We start from the raw sequence: 12,017 nt of genomic DNA on the forward strand, positions 1-12,017 counted from the left end.
AATAAGGTGATGGCGAACCTTTTCGTACCTATCACAGCGAAGTTTCTCTCTAAAGCCGTCTTTGTTGATGTAACCACGCCCATCGGACCAATGTTTATGCTGCACGGCTTAGAGTGGCATCTTATTCCAAAGGAACATGAAACTGAAGACTAAACTGGACCGCGTGTCTACCGGTACTTGCCCTATCGAAATCACTATTACCAATGAAACTTTTCACACTGAGTTTCAAAAGGTGACACTGATTTCATAGAACTGAAAGATTTATGGTGTATAGTACGAGGTACGGTACATGATCCTAAAGTTCCTATGCCCACGTACTGACGCTCACTTTAATTTCGGGTTGTTATTATTTTTCCGAGGTAAACATTGCTTGTACCGATCTTTAATAACGACTCACTTCAAATATTTATGAGTTCTCAATCCCGTCGAAGAACACGGCAACATTTAACAATTTTATTGAACTTCTCACGGCATGCGGCCATGTATCGTCTAACCACGTCTGACATCCAGCCACGACTCTGCGTTATCATTGCTTTCCTCGTCACTTCTAACGGTTGGCGTCCAAACCGACCTCTTCGGTCGTTGGTGGTTCCTCTGGCGGCATTACTATTGTGCTAGGTCGCTACGTTTAACGTGCAGATATCGAATCTCAAAGAATAACTGTATCAAAAGATAAAGTAAAAAGGGCAGTAAGGGTTTTGTGTATTTCATTAAACAGAAGAGGATGTGGCACAGAACGTTTTAGAAACAATTAATACACTCAACATGTCGTCGCGAATCATGTTTGCCCATTCTCTCAAGGGCTTCCTCGAAGCATTGTCTCAAAATGTTGAAGGGATCAGGTATATCGTTCACTGGCTGGATTGTTGCCTGCCGCGCGAGGAGGGGCGGCGGTGGGGGAGGGGGGGGGGGGGGTGAAGTGGAGGTGGAGTGAAGTATAGACCGCCCGAATGGCAGCGGCCACTGGACTTAAGTCATTCATGTGCTTTACTTGTGGGGGCCACGGGCACCTTAAATGCGACTGTCGGCCAGGGAGACGGAACAATGCAGACACAAGGCCGCAGAACTAAAGGGTCGCAGCTCGGGAGAGTGGACGGGTCGCAGCTGTAAGTGAGAGTAAAGGGACTGCAAACTCAACCATTGATTCAGATTCCGGTCATTTGCTATGAAATAAATTCGAAGCCACTTTGTGCCCTTTTAGAAACTGGTAGTTCTGTTACCGTCTTGGGGGAGGGTTAGTTCCGACCGCACCAATTTGTGTGTGGGACGGATCAGCTCAACTCGCATCGTGTCTCATATGTCACGGCCAATTTCACAACGTTGCTTGTGTGAGATTACGTCAAGGTAAAACTGCATATTCCAAAATGTACCTGGGTTATGAAATTACTAGCAGCTCAAGGGTTTTCTGCTATATTAATTTTAAGTTCGGATGTTATCTGTGGTACCGGGTTAATCCAGAGTTGGGAGGATGAATTTTTCATATTTAAATTTTGTAAACATCGCATCCTCCCGTTTTTCAAATGTATGGTGTTTCCCTTAGCTTCCATAGAGCCAGAAGGAGGTGTTAATAGTGAACTACAAATCTATTATTTACCGCTGTATCAGAAGAATCGGCTAGGAGTATTGTGTACTAAATTCACTAATGTGTTTGACTGATAATCTGCGGCTAACGAATCTCATGCAGCAGAAATGTGCCTTACGGATACGGAAAGCGAAAAAAGTGATCCAACTAAGACATTCATATTTCTTTACGTACTACACGAATATATAATACAAAGTGGGGGTTCCTATTGAAAAAAACACAGTTGATATGCGTTTGACCTATGGCAGCGCCATCTAGCGGGCCAACCATAGCGCCATCTGGTTTCTCCCTTCATGCTAGACGAGTTTCGTTCTTTGTAGTTTTTTCGTTTGATGCTTATTTCGTGAGATATTTGGCCCGGTCACTATCAATGGACCACCCTGTATATTTGCCAATGAATTCATCATAAAAAATATTCCATCACAACTTGTAACCTTCCCGTATAAATAAAAATATCAAATACTTAAATCTGGATAATTAAATTCTGACGTATTAAAAGTGATAAATCTTAACTCATGAAAACCTGATGAATTTTTGACGTAAGCAGCACTACGCTATGGGTCTGTGAAATCAATCTGAATCTGTCAGTGAGAAATAAACTGAAAATTCTTACCTCGTGATGGTGTCGCCGGATAACGCTGTTGTATATCTGCTCGTAAATGGCACAGCTTAGTGCAATGCTGGCCTATCTACTAATACTGGATAACATTTTCTGAGATCTGAATTACTAAAAAAACTGACTTTACTTAGTGACACAGCTGCACAGCTGGTCGTCTGACTACTAAAGAACACATGACAATGTCCTGACAAATATTCTGAAATATTTTAATTTAGATAAATGACTGGATCGGGACTCGCAATGACTGAAGGAGAAATTATACTTTTAGATTTGACTGGTAAAACCAATTATATTCTGAAAATATTTTACATTATTGATAAAGATCTACAATCCATTACACGGGAGAATTGAATACCGTGTATTGCAAATCTGGGTCAACTGATGCTGACCAATCACAAAAGAAAAGATTGAAATAAATTAATATTAACATCTCAGACAAGTGACTTAACTATGAGCTTTCCAGTAAAAGTAATAAAATTTACCTTACTATAAATTGTTGACTTAATTACACTGTTGATTTTTCATTATATTATCAATGATTCATTTGTTCATCACCATCTCATTCCATGGTATCATTTAGCTCTGCGGCTGATCACAATTATTATTCAGTTCCATGGAATAAAATTTTACAGTTTGTTCTGCACTGTGACTTTAACAACTACTAACAATGAAACTGCGCTGTACCAGCGGCAGACTACAACAACACTGTAGCAGCGACCGACTACAACTGCTGCAGAGACTGCTCTGACCTGCGACTCTATTGCAGCTCTCTTTTAACAGGGGTAAAGATATTTTATGTCTCAGGCAGCGCCTGTAAATTGTCGTTTTAGCAAGTGAGCAATACATCGAGATTACATTTGGTCCAGCAGGGTTGTAAATCCCTTACTAACTTGTTGTCCATGCCTACGCTGCAAGTGAAAATGACCTTCATTACCCATTATTAAACTTGTTGGTGGCTCAGAAAATATTACAGTACAACTCACGAAAAATTCTTAATCATTTTAACAACTTACAGCGGGACAGGTAGCAAAGTAAGTTTTGAAACTAATCTAAAACCATTTCTTTTGGGAAGATCCTCTATTCAAAAGACGAATTTTTATTTAAGAACTGGTAACTGCTTGACTGGACCGAAAAATGTATATGTTCAGTGTTAAAATTAATCTTGTATTCCCATCCCGTAAACTGACTTGTTCCACATTATTTCTATAAAAAAATCGTTTATAATTATCTATGGATCACGTAATTAACTAAGGAATCGCATCTTAACATGCTGATGACTCATTCTATGCTTACTTCACCAGGATGACAAATTTTACTTTCAGGAAGGTAGACGATACCGCCATTACTGCCAAATGTGACAGTGAATTCGACGAGAATGCTCTTTTCTGTGAGTAACTTGTGGACACGGATCGACTCTATGACCGCTGCTACCCACTAAGTACATATTTTTAACTTACTAAAAAGCACGGGTTAATGAATATGCAAAATTTTTGTTATAGGAGAAGTGCGTACTATAATTACTTGAAAAAATTCGCACGAGAAACGTGCCAGGACATTTGAGGAAATAATGAATTTTCTGTCAGAAAGTGTATGGAACCACTGCGCTTACATGGCTATAAAAGACGCCCAGTAATTTGAATACTTACTCAGGTAAGGACCGAGAGAATTTTCTATAGGGTGTTTCCATAAGAGCGTGCAAAAATGTAACAGAACATAGAGCATGCTCCACTGAACAATTTGAGGTAGGGAGCCAGCTGAGGGAGATAAAAGGAATAAAGTCACATTAGTGTGTACTTTTTAATTTACATTCGTTAATTGGAAATACCATCACTGACACTATGAACGTACCATGTGTGCCGTATCTTACAATAGGTGCTGAAACTGACGGCCATCAACCTCAGTACAAGCATTACGTCAGCGAATAAGATTCTGACAGACCCTGTCAATTATCCCTGGTGTGTTTCGAATGACATCACAGGCAGCTACAATTCTGGCAATTAATTCCACCTTCGTATCCACTGGGGTCTCATACACAAGTGACTTTAGATATCACCGTAGGAAATAATCAAGGGAATTCAGGTCAGGTGACCTCGCAGGTCACGTAATAGAACCTCCCGTTCCAATCCAGCGACCAGAATCACTGTACCAGTACCGCTCCATCGTATTGTACTGTCCGTCACTGAACAGCACTGAGTAAAGAATGGGTCTGTCGTTGATTCATGGCACGTTCTGTCATGGGACAATGCAAATACGATACAACAGAGGCACCGTATGGAATGGCCAAGTAAACAAAACATGCATCATGACGTCCCGGTAATGAAGCTAGTCCTTCTCGTTTCCTTGCAGGAAATAAAGACTACGTTCTTACGGAAACACACTGTATACTACTTTATGCTCGGATTTTCCATGTAAAACTACGGAAATATACTAATATGTTTCATTTTTATTACAACATTTTACCTTCTTTTGAACTACAGTGACGCTGACTGGATGGTTTAGGTCCACATCAAAATCTTGAATGGCCTAGTGATCAAGCAGCAAAGCGCGAACCTGGAAACTGAACTTTGCTGTCAACCTTTACCCTAGACTTCACCTCTCAAATATGTGAGCAGTCACCAGGAACCACACATGGTTTGGTGACCACTTTAAACCGTATGTCCTCTTCTCTCATTTATATAACTGTGTCAGATTAGAGACACGGAAGTCGCCAAAGTGGCGTCCAGTTGAAGGCCTTGCACTCGGCTATTGCACAAAATTAAAATCAGGAGGTTTAGCACTGGCTCCGTTACCACACATAGTTGTATTCAGCCCAGTACTTCCATTGTCAAAAGAAAAGTGGAGAGAAAAAGCCAATCAACAGCAGTAGCTTGCTACCAATATTAACAATAAATACATAAGGTAATTGTGCATCTTTCTTACAACGAACAACAGCACCGTTAAAGTATATCTATACCGATCGCTGAAATTGTGTTTGCTGACAGTATGGCGCGTCAATGTTATCCAGTTTCATTGTCACCCACATGAACTACAGCTGACCAGTAGACATCAGCCTGTTACAATTCGAGTAATATTTGAGATATCTTGTCACCCACATGAACTACAGCTGAACAGTAGACATCAGCCTGTTACAATTTGAGTAATGTTTGAGATATCTCCACCAGTTAAGCAAGCTTTGACAACTATCTGAATGATGTCGAAATGACAGTAAAATGCATTCTGTGGGCAGACTGTTTGTAATATCAATATTACACACATCTAAAAAAGTTTTGCGTCACCTCGGTTCCGAGAGTTTCTGAACTTGTTATTGCTCATGAAAATCACACATTGCATGTTGTACCACCGTACAGCGAGACCTTCAGAGGTGGTGGTCCAGATAACCGCACACACCGGTACCTCTAATACCCAGTAGCACGTCCTCTTGCATTGATGCATGCCTGTATTCGCCGTGGCATACTATCAACAAGTTCATCAAGGCACTGTCGGTCCAGATTCTTCAATTCGGCGCAGATCCCTCAGAGTGGTTGGTGGGTCACGTCGTACACAAACAGCTCTTTTCAATCTATCCCAAGCATGTTCGATACTGTTCATGTCTGGAGAAAATGCTGCCCACTATAGTCAAGCGATGTCGTTATCCTGAAGGAAGACATTCACAAGACGTGCACGATGGGGGCGCGAATTGTCGTCCATGAAGACGAATGCCTCGTCAATTTGCTGCCGATATGGTTGCACTATCGGTGGGAGGATGGCATTCACGTATCGTACAGCCGTTACGGCGCCTTCCATGACCACAAGCGGCGTACGTCGGCCCCACATAATGCCACCCCAAAACAGCAGGGAACCTCTATCTTGCTGCACTCGCTGGACAGTGTGTCTAAGACGTTCAGCCTGACCGGGTTGCCTCCAAACACGTCTCCGACGATTGTCTGGTTGAAGGCATATGCGTCACTCACCTTTGAAGAGAACGTGCTGCCAATCCTGAGCGGTCCATTCGGCACGTTGTTGGGCCCATCTGTATCGCGCTGCATGGTGACGTGGTTGCAAAGATGGATCTTGCCATGGACGTCGGGAGTGAAGTTGTGCATCATGCAGCCTATTGCGCACAATTTGAGTCGTAACACGACGTCCTGTGGCTACACAAAAAGCATTATTCAACACGGTGGCGTTGCTCTCAGGGTTCCTCCGAGCCACAATCCGTAGGTAGTCATCATCCACTGCAGTAGTAGCCCTTGGGCGGCCTGAGCGAGGCATGTTATCGACAGTTCCTGTTTCCCTGTATTTCCTCCATGTGCGAACAACATCGCTTTGTTTCACTCAGAGACACTGGGACAATTCCCTTCTTGAGAGCCCTTCCTGGCAAAAAGTAACAATGTGGACGGCGATCGAACTGCGGTATTGATCGTCTAGATATGGTTGCACTACAGACAACACGAGCCGTTTACCTCCTTCCTGGTGGATTGACTGGAACTGATCGGCTGTCGGACCCCCTCCGTCTAATAGGCGCTGATCATGCATGGTTGTTTACATCTTTGGGTGGGGTTAGTGACATCTCCGAACAGTCAAAGGGACTGTGTCTGTGATACAATATCCACATTCAACGTCTATCTTCAGGAGTTCTGGGAACTGGGGTGATGTAAAACTTTCTTTGATGTGTGTATATTTTTAATGTAACCATCTGTCAGTCTGTTACACTAAAACAATCATTTAATTATAATTATAATAAACATATTCGTATTTATAACACACTTCAGAATCCGTAAAGCACTACCTCTCTATGAACTGTATTGTTTTCACATTCACTTCTGTAAAAACGCTTGGATTGGAACGAAATCGAAAGACTTATTTTCTAAGGACTAAATACACTGAACACAGAACCATATCCATTTTCCTTCACAGAGCGAAGGTTAATAACTCTGAGATTCCCGCTGTGTGACATCTCAATAGCAGTAACTGCTATCTTTATTTTTAAGTTATAGTTTTCTACTGGGCACACATAAAAAAAGAGAAACGTTAGTCTGTATCACTATTTTCGGAATCAACAGTTTCAGTGGTGCTCACGCTTCCAAGATACACTCCTGGAAATGGAAAAAAGAACACATTGACACCGGTGTGTCAGACCCACCATACTTGCTCCGGACACTGCGAGAGGGCTGTACAAGCAATGATCACACGCATGGCACAGCGGACACACCAGGATCCGCGGTGTTGGCCGTCGAATGGCGCTAGCTGCGCAGCATTTGTGAACCGCCGCCGTCAGTGTCAGCCAGTTTGCCGTGGCATACGGAGCTCCATCGCAGTCTTTAACACTGGTAGCATGCCGCGACAGCGTGGACGTGAACCGTATGTGCAGTTGACGGACTTTGAGCGAGGGCGTATAGTGGGCATGCGGGAGGCCGGGTGGACGTACCGCCGAATTGCTCAACACGTGGGGCGTGAGGTCTCCACAGTACATCGATGTTGTCGCCAGTGGTCGGCGGAAGGTGCATGTGCCCGTCGACCTGGGACCGGACCGCAGCGACGCACGGATGCACGCCAAGACCGTAGGATCCTACGCAGTGCCGTAGGGGACCGCACCGCCACTTCCCAGCAAATTAGGGACACTGTTGCTCCTGGGGTATCGGCGAGGACCATTCGCAACCGTCTCCATGAAGCTGGGCTACGGTCCCGCACACCGTTAGGCCGTCTCCTGCTCACACCCCAACATCGTGCAGCCCGCCTCCAGTGGTGTCGCGACAGGCGTGAATGGAGGGACGAATGGAGACGTGTCGTCTTCAGCGATGAGAGTCGCTTCTACCTTGGTGCCAATGATGGTCGTATGCGTGTTTGGCGCCGTGCAGCTGAGCGCCACAATCAGGACTGCATACGACCGAGGCACACAGGGCCAACACCCGGCATCATGGTGTGGGGAGCGATCTCCTACACTGGCCGTACACCACTGGTGATCGTCGAGGGGACACTGAATAGTGCACGGTAAATCCAAACCGTCATCGAACCCATCGTTCTACCATTCCTAGACCGGCAAGGGAACTTTCTGTTCCAACAGGACAATGCACGTCCGCATGTATCTCGTGCCACCCAACGTGCTCTAGAAGGTGTAAGTCAACTACCCTGGCCAGCAAGATCTCCGGATCTGTCCCCCATTGAGCATGTTTGGGACTGGATGAAGTGTCGTCTCACGCGGTCTGCACGTCCAGCACGAACGCTGGTCCAACTGAGGCGCCCGGTGGAAATGGCATGGCAAGCTGTTCCACAGGACTACATCCAGCATCTCTACGATCGTCTCCATGGGAGAATAGCAGCATGCATTGCTGCGAAAGGTGGATATACACTGTACTAGTGCCGACATTGTGCATGCTCTGTTGCCTGTGTCTATGTGCCTGTGGTTCTGTCAGTGTGATCATGTGATGTATCTGACCCCAGGAATGTGTCAATAAAGTTTCCCCTTCCTGGGACAATGAATTCACGGTGTTCTTATTTCAATTTCCAGGAGTGTATATCAAGAACATGATGTCACTGTTGAGAAAGTGTAGTTCATCTCCGACGAAAGCCGAGAATCTTGACGGTAGATATATCTTGCAGTCCTCGAAACAGACCAGCACCATCATTCCATATTTTGTTGCCACTCGACTTTCTTCCGTGCTGAAAGTCTCTCAGTGCCTACAGCGCTTCCAACATCACCAGGCTGTTGGAGTTCTGAAACATTGTTGCAGAAGAATAGCTGCTTTCTCCAACAATAATAATTGATAACGAAAATACAAGTTTTATTAGTCATAATTATACTTTTTTTATAACTCGATGACGTACATACAGAGAAGAGCAGCAGAAAATCCACTAGCAGTCGCCGGCCGCAGTGGTCTCGGGGTTCTAGGCGCTCAGTTCGGAACCGCGCGCCTGCTACGGTCGCAGGTTCGAATCCTGCCTCGGGCGTGGATGTGTGTGATGTCCTTAGGTTAGTTAGGTTTAAGAAGTTCTAAGTTCTAGGGGACTGATGATCGCAGATGTTAAGTCCCATAGTGCTCAGAGCCATTCGAACCACTAGCAGTTACCCCGAATATGTGTGTATTTTCCTGTTGATGCAGCAGTTGCCAGCAAGTTTCAGCAAGCAAAAGAACTGAGACAGAGAGTCAATCTCCACGTACTGTATGCTGCAGGTGCGACAAAATGCAAGGAGATACAGAATATAGGGAATGTTTGAAATGAGTACTGGAAGCCATGGGCAGGTGGCAGCACTGCGGGTTCGTGACAGTTAGTGAGCAAACAGATCGCCATTTCAGCAATCATGGATCAGTGGGACGGACAACAGCGTGCGTAGCCATAAAAATATTTAATAAAAACTATGATAGTTTTGTAGAGGCGCAGAGCGAGTTTCCACTTTTTATAATTTAGGACGTCATGATAGCGTTCCGTCGAAATACGCAGTAAAATTTTGGATTAATAACTTCGAAGAGACTGGATCTGCCCTGAAGAAGAAACCAACAGGACGACCAAGAAGTGTGCGTTTCTCCATCGAACATTGATGTTGTACTTGAGTCTGTCACGGCGCCCACGGCGTTCAATTCGTAAGCAAGCAGCAGTGGTTGAAATGTCCGAGGAGAGCGATCGCAGAATTCTAAATCTTGATTTAAAATTTCATCCGTACAAACTACAGATGGTGCAACAATTGAAGGACAACGATTACCGCTTACGATTTCTGTCAACAAAGGATAACAAAAGTAAACAATGACGATGAATTTCTAAACAGGCACATTTTCATCTAGCAGATTATGTAAATAAACAGAACTACCGTTACTGGGCAAACACAAATCCTAATGGCGTCAATGAGCGCCCTTTACCCGCTAGTAAAGTGACAGTATGATGTGGTGTGGTGTGGTGTTTCATCACATGGGATTATCGGACCGTGTTTTTTCGAAAATTAACAGGGTAACAATAACTGTCAATTCCGATGGTTACGTGGAGATGTTACAAACTTTCGTTCACCTGCACTGAACAAACTTTCAAAGCTTTCAAGAAGCCTGGTTTCAACAGGACGGAACGACATCACACACTGCACAGCAATCAACGGCATATGTGCGAAAATAGTTTGGCAATCGTGTGATTTCATGATCTGGTAAAATTCTGTGGTCCCTAGGTCGCCAGATGTATACGTTTGTGATTTTTTCTTGTGGGGCTACGACTCAACCAAGAACCCTGGATTAGTTAAAGCAGAGAATTTGGGAAGCAATTCACAGTATCCCAGCTGAGATGTTGCTGCGATCAATGAGGTATCTCAACAGCAGATTTCACGAATGTATTCGTACAGGAGGACGCCATCTAAAGGACGTAATTTTTAAAAACTAGTAAATGCCATCAGTGTTTCGTAAATCGCAAAGTTGTAAGGTTTCAATTACTATGAATGCAATTTCTTTCCTCCCTCACTTCTAGTTTTATTGGATTGTGGAAATGTTCCCGTTTTTCTCTGTCACCATGTACATATACGCTTTCCTCAGACTAACTAAGGTTTGCAGAATGCGTAGGCGACGAGTTGAGACTTGGTTATGTCGAATTGGCATGTATGTCAGTTTATACCGAGTTGAGAGTCAAAGGCAATAGTCTCCATCGACTGCTTGCGATCGCTGTTGTAGACCAGATATGTAATATTAGAAAAAAGAGTCACTTTATTTTTAACAGGCATTTTAATCTTTCAAGCGTTATACAGGGTGAGTCACCTAACATTACCGCTGGATGTATTTCGTAAACCACATCAAATACTGACGAATCGATTCCACAGACCAAACGTGAGGAGAGGGGCTAGTGTAATTGATTAATACAAACCATAAAAAAATGCACGGTAGTATGTTTTTTAACACAAACCTACGTTTTTTTAAATGGAACCCTTTTACTTTTGTTAGCACATCTGAACATATAAACAAATACGTAATCAGTGCCGCTTGTTGCATTGTAACGATGTTAATTACATCCGGAGATATTGTAACGTAAAGTTGACGCTTGAGTACCACTCCTCCGCTCTTCGATCGTGTGTATCGGAGAGCACCGAATTACGTAGGGATCCAAAGGGAACGGTGATGGACCTTAGGTACAGAAGAGACTGGAACAGCACATTACGTCCACATGCTAACACCTTTTTATTGGTCTTTTTCACTGACGCACATGTACATTACCATGAGGGGTGAGGTACACGTACACACGTGGTTTCCGTTTTCAATTACGGAGTGGAATAGAGTGTGTCCCGACATGTCAGTCCAATAGATGCTCAAATGTGGTGGCCATCATTTGCTGCACACAATTGAAATCTCTGGCGTAATGAATGTCGTACACGCCGCAGTACATCTGGTGTAATGTCGCCGCAGGCTGCCATAATACGTTGTTTCATATCCTCTGGGGTTGTAGGCACATCACGGTACACATTCTCCTTTAACGTACCCCACAGAAAGAACTCCACAAGTGTAAGATCAGGAGAACGGGCTGGCCAATTTATGCCCGTGTTTGTTACAACACGCAACTGAACGTCGGGGATTTCAAGCGTCAACTTTAGGTTACAATATCTCCGGATGTAATTAACATTTTACAATGTAACAAACGGCACTGATTACGTATTTGTTTATATGTTCAGGTGCGCTAACAAAACTAACGTGGCTCCATTTAAAAAAACGTAGGTTTGTGTTAAAAAACATACTTCCGCGCATTTTAGTATGGTTTGTAATAAACAATTACACTAGCCCCTCTCCTCACGTTCGGTCTGTGGAATCGGTTCGTCAGTATTTGATGTGGTTTACGAAATATATCCAGCGGTAATGTTAGGTGACTCACCCTGTATATATA

This window comes from Schistocerca piceifrons, chromosome 1 (assembly GCF_021461385.2).
Source record: "Schistocerca piceifrons isolate TAMUIC-IGC-003096 chromosome 1, iqSchPice1.1, whole genome shotgun sequence".
Taxonomy (NCBI): Eukaryota; Metazoa; Arthropoda; class Insecta; order Orthoptera; family Acrididae; genus Schistocerca; species Schistocerca piceifrons.